The sequence below is a fragment of the Anomaloglossus baeobatrachus genome, chromosome 2 (assembly GCF_048569485.1).
Source record: "Anomaloglossus baeobatrachus isolate aAnoBae1 chromosome 2, aAnoBae1.hap1, whole genome shotgun sequence".
Classification (NCBI taxonomy): Eukaryota; Metazoa; Chordata; class Amphibia; order Anura; family Aromobatidae; genus Anomaloglossus; species Anomaloglossus baeobatrachus.
This window is the reverse complement of record NC_134354.1, coordinates 32,734,368-32,751,201: the sequence shown is the minus strand read 5'-3', so window position 1 is coordinate 32,751,201 and position 16,834 is coordinate 32,734,368. Positions and strand designations below refer to the sequence as shown.

Genomic DNA, 16,834 nt, shown 5'->3' with positions numbered 1-16,834 from the left:
TGGTAACCAATATAAATATCGGGTAACCAAGCAAAGTGCTTTGCTTTTCGTTACCTGATATTTACCCTGGCTGTGCACTTCCCCGCTCGGCTCTACCCCCTCCCGCACTCAGCATGTACACACACACACACACACACACACACACACGTCCCCAGCCCTGCAGTCCCCGCGGCACTGACTTCCTCAGCGCCACGGCCCTGCTCTGCTCCACCCACCCCGAACTCCGCCCCCCCGCACACAACGGAGTCCGACAATTAAATTCTGTTCTTTGTCATCCGTTGTACAACGTATCAGTCACATGCGTCAAGCAATGCATATGACTGATGCAAAACAACGGAAATGTGAACCTAGCCTAAAAAACAACGGATCCGTCCGCAGCAGACCTGACGGATTTAAAACAAGGCAAGTGTGAAAGCAGCCCAAGAATAAAGCTGTGGTCGTACATGTGCTACTTCTATAACACGGGGGATTCTGGGACCCTCATTCTTAAAAGCAGTAGGGCACCTTCACTTTTTCAATTCTAACATTGGCTGCTTTAAGGACCTGACAATATGATTCTTCAGGAGAAAGATTACAGTGATTTAAAACGTCAACATCTTTTCCTTTTATTCTTTAGTGAATAACACAACTTGCCCCATTAATAGAGCTGTAAAAGGACTTTATTTCTCGCATTGCAAGCCAATGTTTCATAACTACTCTGGGGTATAGAGGATTTTACTAGCAGTGCAGGAACCAAGAGGGGAGGAGAGAAAAAAAAAAAATGAAAAGAAGGGAATTTTGTTTACTTACCGTAAATTCCTTTTCTTCTAGCTCCTATTGGGAGACCCAGACAATTGGGTGTATAGCTTCTGCCTCCGGAGGCCACACAAAGTATTACACTTTAAAAAGTGTAACCCCTCCCCTCTGCCTATACACCCTCCCGTGCATCACGGGCTCCTCAGTTTTGGTGCAAAAGCAGGAAGGAGGAAACTTATAAATTGGTCTAAGGTAAATTCAATCCGAAGGATGTTCGGAGAACTGAAAACCATGAACCAAAAGAACAATTCAACATGAACAACATGTGTACACAAAAGAAGAAACAGCCCGAAGGGAACAGGGGCGGGTGCTGGGTCTCCCAATAGGAGCTAGAAGAAAAGGAATTTACGGTAAGTAAACAAAATTCACTTCTTTGTCGCTCCATTGGGAGACCCAGACAATTGGGACGTCCAAAAGCAGTCCCTGGGTGGGTAAAAGAATACCTCGATAAAAAGAGCCGAAAACGACCCCCTCTTACAGGTGGGCAACCGCCGCCTGAAGGACTCGCCTACCTAGACTGGCGTCTGCTGAAGCATAGGTATGCACTTGATAGTGTTTCGTGAAAGTGTGCAGACTAGACCAGGTAGCTGCCTGACACACCTGCTGAGCCGTAGCCCGGTGTCGCAATGCCCAGGACGCACCCACGGCTCTGGTAGAATGGGCTTTCAGCCCCAAAGGAAGCGGAAGCCCAGAAGAACTGTAGGCTTCAAGAATCGGTTCCTTGATCCACCGAGCCAAGGATGACTTGGAAGCCTGCGAACCCTTACGCTGGCCAGCGACAAGGACAAAGAGCGCATCTGAACGGCGCAGGGGCGCCGTGCGAGACACGTAGAGCCGGAGTGCACTCACCAGATCTAATGAGTGCAAATCCTTTTCACATTGGTGAATTGGATTAGGGCAAAATGAAGGTAAGGAGATATCCTTAGGGAGAAATTCCGGAAAAGGACGCAGAACCACCTTATCCTGGTGAAAAACCAGGAAGGGGGCTTTGCATGACAGCGCTGCCAGCTCCGACACTCTACGGAGCGATGTAACTGCCACTAGAAATGCCACCTTCTGCGAAAGACGTGATAAAGAGACATCCCGCAGCGGCTCGAAAGGTGGTTTCTGAAGAGCCGTTAGCACCCTGTTAAGGTCCCAGGGTTCCAGCGGACGCTTGTAAGGTGGGACTATGTGGCAAACTCCCTGCAGGAACGTGCGGACCTGCGGAAGCCTGGCTAGACGCTTTTGAAAAAATACGGATAGCGCCGATACTTGTCCCTTGAGAGAGCCGAGAGACAACCCATTGTCCATTCCGGATTGAAGGAATGAAAGTGGGTAAGGCAAAAGACCAGGGAGTAAAACCCTTATCAGAGCACCAGGATAAGAAAATCCTCCAAGACCTGTGATAGATCTTGGCGGACGTTGGTTTCCTAGCCTGTCTCATGGTGGCAATGACATCTTGAGATAACCCTGAGGACGCTAGGAGCCAGGACTCAATGGCCACACAGTCAGGTTGAGGGCCGCAGAATTCAGGTGGAAAAACGGCCCTTGTGACAGCAAGTCTGGGCGGTCTGGGAGCACCCATGGTTGACCCACCGTGAGATGCCACAGATCCGGGTACCACGACCGCCTCGGCCAATCTGGAGCGACGAGAATGGCGCGACGACAGTCGGACCTGATTTTGCGCAGCACTCTTGGCAGCATCAACAGAGGAGGAAATACATAAGGCAGTCGAAACTGCGACCAATCCTGAACTAATGCGTCCGCCGCCAGAGCTCTGTGATCTTGAGAAGGGGCCATGAATGCCGGGACTTTGTTGTTGTGCCGTGACGCCATGAGGTCGACGTCCGGCGTTCCCCAGCGGCGACAGATCTCTCGAAACACGTCTGGGTGAAGAGACCATTCCCCCGCGTCCATGCCCTGACGACTGAGAAAATCTGCTTCCCAGTTTTCTACACCCGGGATGTGAACTGCGGAGATGGTGGAGGCTGTGGCTTCCACCCACTGCAGAATCCGTCGGACTTCCTGGAAGGCTTGACGACTGCGAGTGCCGCCTTGGTGGTTGATGTATGCGACGGCAGTGGCGTTGTCCGACTGGATCCGGATCTGCCTGCCCTCCAGCCACCGATGAAAGGCCAATAGGGCTAGATACACTGCCCTTATCTCCAGAATATTGATCTGAAGGGATGACTATCGGAGTCCAGGTTCCCTGAGCCCTGTGGTGGAGAAAAACCGCCCCCCACCCTGACAGGCTCGCGTCCGTGGTGACCACAGCCCAGGTTGGGGGTAGGAAGGATTTTCCTTGCGACAGAGAGTTGGGAAGGAGCCACCACTGAAGTGACGTCTTGGTTGCAAGGGAAAGAGACGTTCCTGTCGAGGGAAGTCGACCTCCTGTCCCATTTGCGGAGAATGTCCCACTGGAGTGGCCGCAGATGGAATTGCGCGAAGGGCACTGCCTCCATCGCTGCCACCATCTTCCCCAGGAAGTGCATAAGGCGCCTCAAGGGGTGTGACTGACCCCGAAGAAGAGATTGCATCCCTGCCTGCAGCGACAGCTGTTTGTCCAGCGGTAGCATGACTACCGCTGACTGAGTATGAAACTCCATCCCAAGGTACGTAAGTGATTGGGTCGGTGTCAACTTGGATTTTGGGAAGTTGATGATCCACCCGAACTGCTGGAGAGTCGCCAGAGCGACGGAAAGGCTGTTTTGACACGCCATCTGAGAGGGTGCCCTGACCAGAAGATCGTCTAAGTAGGGAATCATCGAGTGGCCCTGAGAGTGTAGGACCGCCACAACCGATGCCATGACCTTGGTGAACACCCGTGGTGCTGTCGCCAGGCCGAAAGGCAATGCCACGAACTGAAGGTGTTCGTCCCCGATGGCGAAACGCAAAAAGCGTTTATGTTCGGATGCGATCGGCACATGGAGATAAGCATCCTTGATGTCGATCGATGCTAGGAAGTCTCCTTGTGACATCGATGCGATGACCGAGCGGAGAGATTCCATCCGAAACAGTCTGGTGCTCACATGTCTGTTGAGCAGTTTGAGGTCCAGAACGGGACGGAACGAGCCGTCCTCCTTTGGCACCACAAACAAGTTGGAGTAAAAGCCGCGACCATGTTCCTGGGGGGGGAACAGGGATCACAACTCCTCCTGTCTTCAGAGCGTTCACCGCCTGAAAAAGTGCATCGGCTCGCTCGGAGGGCGGAGAGGTTCTGAAGAAACGAGTCGGGGGACGAGAGCTGAACTCTATCCTGTAACCGTGAGACAGAATGTCTCACCCATCGGTCTTGAACATGTGGCCACCAGGCGTCGCAAAAGCGGGAGAGCCTGCCACCGACCGAGGATGCAGTTCGGGGATGCCGAGAGTCATGAAGAGGCCGCCTTGGAGGCATTGCCTCTGGCGGCTTTTTGGGGGCGTGGCTTAGCCCGCCACGCATAGGAGTTCCTCTGGCCTTTCTCCGGCCTGCTGGACGAAGAGGATTGAGGCTTGGCGGAGGGACGAAAGGACCGAAACCTCGATTGTATTTTCCGTTGCTGAGGTCTCTTCGGTTTGGACTGGGGTAAGGAGGAGTCCTTTCCCTTGGATTCCTTAATAATCTCATTCAATCGTTCGCCAAACAAGCGGTCGCCAGAAAACGGCAAACCGGTTAAGAACCTCTTGGAAGCAGAGTCTGCCTTCCATTCGCGCAGCCACATGGCCCTGCGGACTGCCACAGAGTTAGCGGACGCCACCGCTGTACGGCTAGCAGAGTCTAGAACTGCGTTCATGGCGTAGGAAGAAAAAGCTGACGCCTGAGAAGTCAAAGACGCAACCTGCGGAGCAGAATTACGTGTGACCGCATTAATCTCAGCCAGACAAGCTGAGATAGCTTGGAGTGCCCACACGGCTGCAAAAGCCGGGGCAAAAGACGCGCCCGTGGCTTCATAGATGGATTTCACCAGGAGCTCTATCTGCCTGTCCGTGGCATCCTTTAGCGATGAGCCATCTGCAACCGATACCACAGATCTAGCCGTCAATCTAGAGACTGGGGGATCCACCTTGGGACAATGAGCCCAACCCTTAACTACGTCAGAGGGGAAGGGGTAACGTGTGTCAGTAAGTCGCTTAGTAAAGCGCTTGTCCGGAACCGCTCTGGGCTTCTGGACAGCATCCCTGAAGTTAGAGTGATCGAAAAACGCACTCAGTGTACGTTTAGGGAACCGAAACTGGTGTTTCTCCTGCTGAGAAGTCGACTCCTCTACAGGTGGCGGCGGGGGAGATATATCTAACACCTGGTTGATGGACAAGATAAGGTCATTTACTATGGCGTCCCCTTCAGGTGTATCAAGATTGAGAGCAACGTCAGGGTCAGAGCCCTGAGCTGCGACGTCCGCCTCGTCCTCCAGAGAGTCCTCAAGCTGGGAACCCGAGCAGCGTTAAGAAGTCGGGGAAGATTCCCAGCGGGCCCGCTTAGCCGGTCTGGGACTGTGGTCCGGGCAGGAGTCCTCCACGTGAGACCTAGGGCCCCCCCTGGGAACGCGCTGCGGCGCGGACAGAGAGGGGCCTGGAGGCGATGATCCAACAGGGCCCGGGGCCTGTGTAAGGACCGGTCTGGACTGCAAAGCTTCAAGCAGCTTGGCAGACCATTTGTCCATAGACTGAGCCATGGATTGTGAGAGTGACTCAGAGTTTTTCAGCAAAAACGGCAAACTCTGTCCCTGCCGCCTGGACAGGGAGAGCAGGAGGGTCTACCTGAGCCGAGGGGCCCACTAGTGACCGAGGCTCCGGCTGAGCAAGCAAAACAGGGGTTGAGCATTGCTCACAGTGAGGGTAGGTGGAACCCGCAGGTAACTTAGCTGCACAAGAGGTACAGGTCGCAAAATAACCCTGTGCCTTGGCACCCTTGCTCCTTGTGGACGACATGCTGTTGTCTCCTAGGAGAGGGATCACTGAGGATATATGGGAAAGGGTATACAGCCCGACCGAACAGAAATATATAAATATATAGTATCTATTCCGGCACCCTAAAGGGGACCAGCACCGGGTGACCGGTGTGGCTTACCGACCGCTAAAAAGCGGAGCGTGTGTCCTCCAGATTCCCTGCCTTAGGTCTCCCAGCGTTGCAGAGCTCTTTCCTGGAAATCCTCCACCGGCAGAATGCCAAAAAAATGGCTGCCGGAGCTCTCTGGGGAGGAGTGGGGCCGTGGGCGGCGCTAGAAAAGTGCGGGAATCTGGAGTCCCCACAGTGATCAGTGAGGGGGGAGGAAACATACAGGATGCTCCGGCCCTCACATCCGACGTCAGGTCGGCAGTCCCGCCCTTACCCCTGATAGCAAGGCCCGGGGGCGGGAGTTTTGCTACTAGGCCGCAATTTAAGCCGGGGACTAAATTTAAGACCGCGGCCGACAAGCAGGCGCGGTCGGCGCGGAAGTCCGCCGGCCGTCACCAATAAGCAGCTGCTGCAGCGTCCGGGATGAAGGCGCTCCATGCACATCCCCCATGGGGACACAGAGTACCTTAGTGATGCAGGGCCCGGTCCCTGAGGATAAATAGGCTCCTGTCCGACAGATTCCCACAGGGGCTGCGGAGGGAGCACGGTCCCAGTGAATGGATGACCGCTCAGGATCCCACTTCTCCCAGAGCCGCTAAGGGATGGTGAAGGAAACGGCATGAGGCTCCGGCCTTTGTACCCGCAATGGGTACCTCAACCTTAACAGCACCGCCGACGTAGTGGGGTGAGAAGGGAACATGCCGGGGGCCCCCTTGGGGGCCCACTTTTCTTCCAACCGATATAACTAAAATGAGAATGCATGAGTGGATGTGTGCCTCCTTCCACACAAAACATAAAACTGAGGAGCCCGTGATGCACGGGAGGGTGTATAGGCAGAGGGGAGGGGTTACACTTTTTAAAGTGTAATACTTTGTGTGGCCTCCGGAGGCAGAAGCTATACACCCAATTGTCTGGGTCTCCCAATGGAGCGACAAAGAAAATGCAAATCTGGAGTTTCGCTTTTTGAAATCAAAATTTACATTTTAAATAATATTGTTTCAATAACTCAGGGGTCTACAAATATATCAGTTTTATTATATTCACTTTTGAACAAAAAGGAGGGCAATTTACACATTTTTATATAGATTTTTGATCCCTATTCTCAATTACATAAGCAAGCATTGTTGACCTTAGGGAGATCAACATATCCACTGCGGAGACACCATCACGTGTTTCTCAACACAGTGATTCTAGAGCATTGCCCCCTGGGAAGTATGCAAATAAGAAAGCCGCGGAGACACCATCACGTGTTTCTCAACGCTGGCAGGAAACTAGCCAGGTCTTTCACCGGGAAGGAACAACCACGGGAAGGGCAGTCTCCAGTCAAGGAGACCACCTATACCAAACATGGTATCCATCCACAGACAGCCGTTTCGGGGTATTTGCCCCTCATCAGTGTGGAGTAGGAATCTGGCTAGTGGGGGCAATGCCTAGTAAAAGTAAGAAAAAAAATAAGAAAGCCGCGGAGACACCAAACATGGTATCCATCCGCAGTGGATATGTTGATCTCCCTAAGGTCAACAATGCTTGCTTAAGTAGTCTTTTACTAGGCATTGCCCCCACTAGCCAGATTCCTACTCCACACTGATGAGGGGCAAATACCCCGAAACGGCTGTCTGTGGATGGATACCATGTTTGGTATAGGTGGTCTCCTTGACTGGAGACTGCCCTTCCCGTGGTTGTTCCTTCCCGGTGAAAGACCTGGCTAGTTTCCTGCCAGCGTTGAGAAACACGTGATGGTGTCTCCGCGGCTTTCTTATTTGTATTCTCAATTACAAACACCCCCCCCCCCCCCCCCAAACATATTTGGTATCACCGTGGTCATTAATGCCAGATCAAAATATAAATTAAATCTACTAGGTAAAGTGTGCAATAAGAAAAAAAATAAAAAATAATGCCAGAATTATATTTTATGGTCACCGCAACATTGCAGTAAGCAAACAATCACATTTCCCTAAAAAACTGTATAATTAAAAACACCAGCTCAGGAGACAAAAAAAAAAAATAAGCCCCACTGCACCAGATCCTGAAAAATGAGGTTGTTAGGCTATGTGGTCGCAGGCCTCTGTACCCGCGGATTTTGCAGCAGAAAACCTGTAGATTTATCTGGATTTTTTAGATAAATCCGCAGGTTTTAGCAAGTACAGACATCCCCCATATTATCCTATGGGACATGGGGAGTGCTGTGTCCACGCTGCGGTATGTGCGGCTGCAGAATATGCTGCGGTTGTCCCATAGCCGCACATAACTGCATGTCAATTATTCTTGCGGATTTACCTGCGGAAATACCGGCCCTCCACTATGGAGATAGAGGCCGGGACTTCCACTGGTAAGTCGCATGAATGTCCGCAGGTTTTCCGCAGATATTTTGCTGGAATCCCGCAGCTTTGGATAGCTGCGGATTCCGGGGAGCTGCTGCGGGAAACCTGCAGACATATCCGCAGGTACAGAGTCCCGTGGGCACATAGCCTTATTGTTCTTATAAAAAGGGAAAAAAAAAAAAAAAAAAAAAGCACCAGAAGAACATTTTTGGGGGGTTTTTTGGTTTGTTTATAAATTTCAGAATTTTTCTTCGCCACCTTAAAAAACAAAACAAATAAACAACTATACATGTTTGGTATCCACAAACTCACTGTCCTGGAAAATATTTTTGCCATGTCAGTTTTACCATGTAGTTAAAACTGTAAATAAACTCGAAAAAAACATTATGGAATTGAACATTTACAGTACAATATGGGGCAAAATGAATGGTGTCAATTGAAAAAGTAAAACTTATCCCGCAAAAAACAAGTCCTTATATAGCTGTAGCGACACAAAAATAAAGGCTATGGCTCTTAGAAGAATTAGAGGAAAAGAAGGGAATTTTGTTTACTTACCGTAAATTCCTTTTCTTCTAGCTCCAATTGGGAGACCCAGACAATTGGGTGTATAGGCTATGCCTCCGGAGGCCGCACAAAGTATTACACTAAAAGTGTAAAGCCCCTCCCCTTCTGCCAATACACCCCCCGTGCTCCCACGGGCTCCTCAGTTTTGGTGCAAAAGCAAGAAGGAGGAAAAAAATTATAAACTGGTTTAAAGTAAATTCAATCCGAAGGAATATCGGAGAACTGAAACCATTCAACATGAACAACATGTGTACACAAAAAAACAGGGGCGGGTGCTGGGTCTCCCAATTGGAGCTAGAAGAAAAGGAATTTACGGTAAGTAAACAAAATTCCCTTCTTCTTTGTCGCTCCATTGGGAGACCCAGACAATTGGGACGTCCAAAAGCAGTCCCTGGGTGGGTAAATAATACCTCATAATAGAGCCGTAACGGCTCCGTCCTACAGGTGGGCAACCGCCGCCTGAAGGACTCGCCTACCTAGGCTGGCATCCGCCGAAGCATAGGTATGCACCTGATAGTGTTTCGTGAAAGTGTGCAGGCTTGACCAGGTAGCCGCCTGACACACCAGTTGAGCCGTAGCCTGGTGCCTCAAAGCCCAGGACGCACCCACGGCTCTGGTAGAATGGGCCTTTCGCCCTGAGGGAACCGGAAGCCCAGCAGAACGGTAAGCTTCGAGAATTGGTTCCTTGATCCACCGAGCCAGGGTTGATTTGGAAGCCTGTGACCCTTTACGCTGGCCAGCGACAAGGACAAAGAGTGCATCCGAGCGGCGCAGGGGCGCCGTACGAGAAATGTAGAGTCTGAGTGCTCTCACCAGATCTAACAAGTGCAAATCCTTTTCACATTGGTGAATTGGATGAGGGCAAAAAGAGGGTAAGGAGATATCCTGATTGAGATGAAAAGGGGATACCACCTTAGGTAAAAATTCCGGAACCGGACGCAGAACCACCTTGTCCTGGTGAAACACCAGGAAAGGAGCTTTGCATGACAATGCTGCTAGCTCAGACACTCTCCGAAGTGAAGTGACTGCTACTTCCTAGCCTGTCTCATAGTGGCAATGACCTCTTGAGATAATCCTGAAGACGCTAAGATCCAGGACTCAATGGCCACACAGTCAGGTTGATGGCCGCAGAATTCAGATGGAAAAAACGGCCCTTGAGACAGCAAGTCTGGTCGGTCTGGTAGTGCCCACGGTTGGCCGACCGTGAGATGCCACCGATCCGGGTACCACTACCTCCTCGGCCAGTCTGGAGCGACGAGGATGGCGCGGCGGCAGTCGGTCCTGATCTTGCGTAACACTCTGGGCAACAGTGCCAGCGGAGGAAACACATAAGGGAGTTGAAACTGCGACCAATCCTGAACTAAGGCGTCTGCCGCCAGAGCTCTGATCTTGAGAACGTGCCATGAATGCCGTGACCTTGTTGTTGTGCCGGGACGCCATTAGGTCGACGTCCGGCATCCCCCAGCGGCAACAGATCTCCTGAAACACGTCCGGGTGAAGGGACCATTCCCCTGCGTCCATGCCCTGGCGACTGAGAAAATCTGCTTCCCAGTTTTCCACGCCCGGGATGTGAACTGCGGAGATGGTGGAGGCCGTGGCTTCCACTCGCATCAAAATCCGCCGGACCTCCTGGAAGGCTTGCCGACTGCGTGTTCCTCATTGGTGGTTGATGTAAGCCACCGCTGTGGAGTTGTCCGACTGAATTCGGATCTGCTTGCCTTCCAGCCACTGCTGGAACGCTTTTAGGGCTAGATACACTGCCCTGATCTCCAGAACATTGATCTGAAGTGAGGACTCTTGCCGAGTCCACGTACCCTGAGCCCTGTGGTGGAGAAAAACTGCTCCCCACCCTGACAGACTCGCGTCCGTCGTGACCACCGCCCAGGATGGGGGTAGGAAGGATTTCCCCTTCGATAGTGAAGTGGGATGAAGCCACCACCGAAGGGAAGCTTTGGTTGCCTGAGAGAGGGAGACGTTCCTGTCGAGGGACGTCGGCTTCCTGTCCCATTTGCGTAGGATGTCCCATTGAAGAGGACGCAGGTGAAACTGCACGAACGGGACTGCCTCCATTGCTGCCACCATCTTCCCCAGGAAGTGCATGAGGCTCCTCAAGGGGTGTGATTGACCTTGAAGGAGAGATTGCACCCCCGTCTGCAGTGAGCGCTGCTTGTTCAGCGGAAGCTTCACTATCGCTGAGAGGGTATGAAACTCCATGCCAAGATATGCCAGCGATTGGGCCGGTGTCAGATTTGACTTTGGAAAATTGATGATCCACCCGAAACTCTGGAGAGTCTCCAGAGTCGCGGTGAGGCTGTGCTGGCATGCCTCTTGAGAGGGAGCCTTGACCAGCAGATCGTCTAAGTAAGGGATCACCGAGTGACCCTGAGAGTGGAGGACCGCAACTACTGCAGCCATGGCCTTGGTGAAAACCCGTGGGGCTGTCGCCAGGCCGAACGGCAGTGCCACGAACTGCAGGTGTTCGTCTCCTATGGCGAAGCGCTGGAAGCGCTGATGCTCTGGAGCAATCGGTACGTGGAGATAAGCATCTTTGATATCGATCGATGCAAGGAAATCTCCTTGGGACATTGAGGCGATGACGGAGCGGAGGGATTCCATCCAGAACCGCCTTGTCTTTACGTGTTTGTTGAGCAGTTTTAGGTCCAGGACAGGACGGAAAGACCCGTCCTCCTTTGGAACCACAAACAGGTTGGAGTAAAAACCGTGACCCTGTTGCTGAAGAGGAACAGGGACCACCACTCCTTCTGTCTTCAGAGTGCACAGCGCCTGCAGAAGAGCATCGGCTCGCTCGGGAGGCGGAGATGTTCTGAAAAATCGAGTCGGAGGACGAGAGCCGAACTCTATCCTGTAACCGTGAGACAGAATGTCTCTGACTTAGACCGCCATGGATCTGAGTTCCTCTGATCCTTCTGAGGCCTTTTGTACGAGGAGAATTGGGACCTGCCCGCACCCCGAAAGGACCGAAACCTCGACTGTCCCCTCCTCTTTTGGGGTAATTTTGGTTTGGCGTGGGGTAAGGATGTTTCCTTTCCCATGGATTGTTTGATGATTTCATCCAGCCTCTCACCAAACAAACGGTCGCCAGAAAATGGCAAACCGGTTAAGCACTTTTTGGTAGCCGAATCTGCCTTCCATTTCCGTAGCCACAAGGCTCTGCGTATTGCCACCGAATTGTCGGCTGCAACTGCCGTAGGCTCGCAGAGTCCAGGACAGCATTAATAGCGTAGGACGCAAATGCCGACTTTTGAGAAGTTATGGACGCCACTTGCGGCGCAGACGTACGTGTGAGTGCGTCAATTTGCGCTTGACCCGCTGCAATAGCTTGGAGTGCCCATACGGCTGCGAATGCTGGAGCAAAAGACGCGCCGATAGCTTCATAGATGGATTTCAACCAGAGCTCCATCTGTCTGTCAGTGGCATCCTTGAGTGAAGCCCCATCTTCAACAGCAACTATGGATCTAGCCGCCAGTCTGGAGATTGGAGGATCCACCTTGGGACACTGAGTCCCGCCCTTGACCACGTCCGGGGGGAAGGGATAACGTGTATCCTTAAGGCGCTTGGAAAGAAGGGAATTTTGTTACTTACCGTAAATTCCTTTTCTTCTAGCTCTTATTGGGAGACCCAGACGATTGGGTGTATAGCTACTGCCTCCGGAGGCCACACAAAGCATTACACTAAAAAGTGTAAGGCCCCTCCCCTTCTGGCTATACACCCCCCGTGGGATCACGGGCTGCTCAGTTTTAGTGCTAAAGCAAGAAGGAGGAAAGCCAATAACTGGTTTAAACAAATTCACTCCGAGTAACATCGGAGAACTGAAAACCGTTCAACATGAACAACATGTGTACCCGCAAACAAACCAAAAATCCCGAAGGACAACAGGGCGGGTGCTGGGTCTCCCAATAAGAGCTAGAAGAAAAGGAGAAGGGAATTTTGTTTACTTACCGTAAATTCCTTTTCTTCTAGCTCCAATTGGGAGACCCAGACAGTGGGTGTATAGCTACTGCCCTCTGGAGGCCGCACAAAGAACTACACTTAAAAGTGTAAGGCCCCTCCCCTTCTGGCTATACACCCTCCCGTAGGAGTACAGATTCCTCAGTTTTAGTACCAAAGCAAGAAGGAGGAAAGCCAATAACAGTTTCAAAAACAAATTCAATCCGATAACACGATCGGAGAACTTAAGAAACAACATGAACAACATGTGCACCCGAAAAAACGAAACCCTAAGAACAAATAGGGCGGGTGCTGGGTCTCCCAATTGGAGCTAGAAGAAAAGGAATTTACGGTAAGTAAACAAAATTCCCTTCTTCTTTTTCGCTCCTAATTGGGAGACCCAGACAGTGGGACGTCCAAAAGCAGTCCCTGGGTGGGTAAAAAGATACCACATGAACGGGCTGTCAGACAGCCTCTTCCTACAGGTGGGCCACCGCCGCCTGAAGGACCTGTCTACCTAGGCTGGCATCTGCCGAAGCGTAGGTATGCACTTGATAGTGTTTGGTAAACGTGTGCAGACTCGACCAGGTAGCCGCCTGGCACACTTGCTGAGCCGTAGCCTGATGCCGTAATGCCCAGGACGCACCCACGGCTCTGGTAGAATGGGCCTTCAGTCCAGATGGAATCGGAAGCCCAGCAGAACGGTATGTGTGAAGAATTGGTTCCTTGATCCACCGCGCCAGGGTGGATTTGGAAGCTTGCGATCCCTTATGCTGACCAGCGACTAGGACAAAGAGCGCATCCGAACGGCGTAGAGCCGCCGTGCGAGAAATGTAAATCCTGAGTGCTCTCACCAGGTCCAACAGATGTAAACCCTTTTCAAATTGGTGAACTGGATGCGGACACAAAGATGGTAAAGTGATATCCTGATTGAGATGAAAGGAAGAAACCACCTTGGGAGAAAACTCTGGAATTGGACGCAGTACTACCTTGTCTTGGTGAAACACCAGGAAGGGAGATTTGCAAGATAATGCCGCTAGCTCGGACACTCTTCGAAGAGACGTGACCGCCACAAGAAAAACTACCTTTTGTGAAAGCCGAGAAAGGGGAACCTCTTTCAAAGGCTCGAAAGGCGGCTTCTGGAGAGCAATGAGAACCTTGTTCAGATCCCAGGGTTCCAATGGCCGTCTGTAAGGAGGAACGATATGACAAACTCCTTGGAGAAACGTGCGTACTTTAGAAAGCTGTGCCAAGCGCTTCTGAAAGAATACGGATAGCGCGGAGACTTGACCCTTAAGAGAGCTAAGCGACAAACCTTTTTCCAACCCAGACTGCAGGAAGGAAAGAAAAATTGGCAATGCAAATGGCCAGGGAGAAAACCCTTGAGCCAAGCACCACGCTAAGAATATCTTCCACGTTCTGTGATAGATCTTAGCTGAGGATGGTTTTCTAGCCTGTCTCATTGTGGCAACAACCTCCTGAGATAAACCTGAGGCCGCTAGGATCCAGGACTCAATGGCCACACAGTCAGGTTCAGGGCCGCAGAATTCAGATGGAAAAACGGCCCTTGAGACAGCAAATCTGGACGGTCTGGTAGTGTCCACGGTTGGCCTACCGTGAGATGCCACAGATCCGGGTACCACGACCTTCTTGGCCAATCTGGAGCGACGAGTATGGCTCGATGGCAGTCGGACCTGATTTTCCGGAGAACTCTGGGTAACAATGCTAGAGGTGGGAACACATAGGGGAGTCGGAATTGCGACCAGTCCTGAACCAAGGCGTCTGCCGCCAGTGCTCGGTGATCGTGAGACCGTGCCATGAAAACTGGGACCTTGTTGTTGTGCCGTGACGCCATCAGATCGACGTCCGGCGTCCCCCAGCGGCAACAGATCTGCTGAAACACGTCCGGGTGAAGTGACCATTCTCCTGCGTCCATGCCCTGGCGACTGAGAAAGTCTGCTTCCCAGTTTTCCACGCCTGGGATGTGAACTGCGGATATGGTGGACGCTCTGCTTTCCACCCACGTCAAAATCCGTTGGACTTCTTGAAAAGCTTGGCGACTGCGTGTTCCCCCTTGGTGGTTGATGTAAGCCACCGCCGTAGAATTGTCCGACTGAATCCGAATCTGCTTGCCTTCCAGCCACTGTTGGAAGGCTCGCAGGGCAAGATAGATTGCTCTGATTTCCAGAACATTGATCTGCAGGGTGGACTCTTCCAGAGTCCACATCCCCTGAGCCCTGTGGTGGAGATACACCGCTCCCCACCCTGATAGGCTCGCATCCGTCGTGACCACTGCCCAGGACGGGGGAAGGAACGACTTTCCCTGTGACAATGAGTTGGGGAGAAGCCACCAACGGAGAGAGTCCTTGGCAGTCTGAGAGAGGGAGACAGTCCTGTCGAGGGACGTCGATTTCCCGTCCCATTGGCGTAGGATGTCCCATTGTAGAGGGCGCAGATGAAACTGCGCGAACGGGACTGCCTCCATTGCTGCTACCATCTTTCCTAGGAAATGCATGAGGCGCCTCAGTGAGTGCGACTGGCTCTGAAGGAGAGATTGCACTCCAGTCCGTAGCGAGCACTGCTTGTCCAGTGGAAGCTTCACTATCGCTGATAGAGTATGAAACTCCATGCCAAGATAAATCAGAGATTGGGTCGGGGTTAGATGAGACTTTGGAAAGTTGATAATCCACCCGAAACTCTGGAGAGTGTCTAGTGCCACCTTCAGACTGTGTTGGCATGCCTCTTGAGAGGGTGCCTTTATAAGCAGGTCGTCTAGATACGGGATGACCGAGTGACCCTGCGAGTGCAGAACAGCTACTACTGCTGCCATGACCTTGGTGAAGACCCGGGGGGCTGTTGCCAGACCGAAAGGTAACGCTACGAACTGTAGGTGTTCGTCGTGTATGACGAAGCGTAGGAAACGCTGATGCTCTGGTGCGATCGGCACGTGGAGATACGCATCCTTGATATCTATTGATGCTAGAAAATCTCCTTGAGACATTGAGGCTATGACGGAGCGTAGGGATTCCATCCGGAACCTCCTTCTGTTGAGCAACTTTAGATCCAGGACGGGCCGATACGATCCGTCCTTTTTTGGGACCACAAACAGATTGGAGTAAAAACCGTGACCTTGTTCCTGAAGCGGGACGGAGGTCACCGCTCCTTCCGCCCTTATAGCGGCCACCGCCTGCAACAGAGCATCGGCTCGGTCTGGTGGTGGAGAAGTTCTGAAGAAACGAGTTGGCGGACGAGAACTGAACTCTATCCTGTACCCGTGAGACAGAATATCCCTCACCCAACGGTCTTTGACGTGTGACAGCCAGATGTCGCCAAAGTGGGAAAGCCTCCCACCGACCGCGGGTGTGGGAATCGGAGACCGCAAGTCAGGAGGACGCCGTCTTGGCAACGGTTCCTCCGGCTGTCCTTTTTGGGCGTGACTGAGACCTCCAAGAATCTGAGCGTCTCTGGTCCTTTTGAGTCTTTTTTGACGAGGCGAATTGGGACCTGCCCGGTCCTCGAAAGGACCGATAACCAGACTGACCCTTCCTTTGTTGGGGTTTGTTTTGTCTGTGTTGCGGTAAGGATGAGTCCTTACCCTTGGAGTGTTTGATGATTTCATCCAAACGCTCTCCAAACAATCGGTCACGAGAAAAAGGCAAATTGGTTAAGCACTTCTTGGAATGAGAATCTGCTTTCCACTGTCTCAACCACAGGGCCCTACGCAAAACAACGGAGTTGGCTGACGCCACTGCCGTGCGGCTTGTAGCGTCAAGAACAGCATTAATCGCGTACGACGCGAATGCCGCCATTTGCGAGGTCAATGGTGCTACCTGCGGGGCACATGCACGTGTGACGGAGTCAACTCGCGCAAGCCCGGCTGAGATAGCTTGGAGTGCCCATACGGCCGCAAAAGAAGGCGCTAATGACGCTCCAATCGCTTCATAGATGGATTTCAGCCAGAGCTCCATCTGCCTGTCAGTGGCATCTTTAAGTGCCGCTCCATCTTCAACTGCAACCAAGGATCTAGCTGCAAGCCTGGAAATTGGAGGATCCACTTTTGGACACTGGGTCCAACCCTTGACCACCTCAGGGGGAAAAGGATAGCGTGTATCTTTAAGCCGTTTAGGAAAACGCCTTTCAGGATAAGCGTGGGGTTTCTGGATTGCGTCTCTAAAGTCAGCGTGGTCCA

At 52.0% G+C, this 16,834-nt stretch overlaps 1 protein-coding gene across 1 annotated transcript in view; it reads right to left on the bottom strand.

The window, feature by feature from the left end:
• BRWD1 (bromodomain and WD repeat domain containing 1) overlaps nucleotides 1-16,834 on the bottom strand; it is a 246,097-nt gene that overhangs the window by 109,995 nt on the left and 119,268 nt on the right. The gene's annotated exons all lie outside the window — the stretch shown is intronic.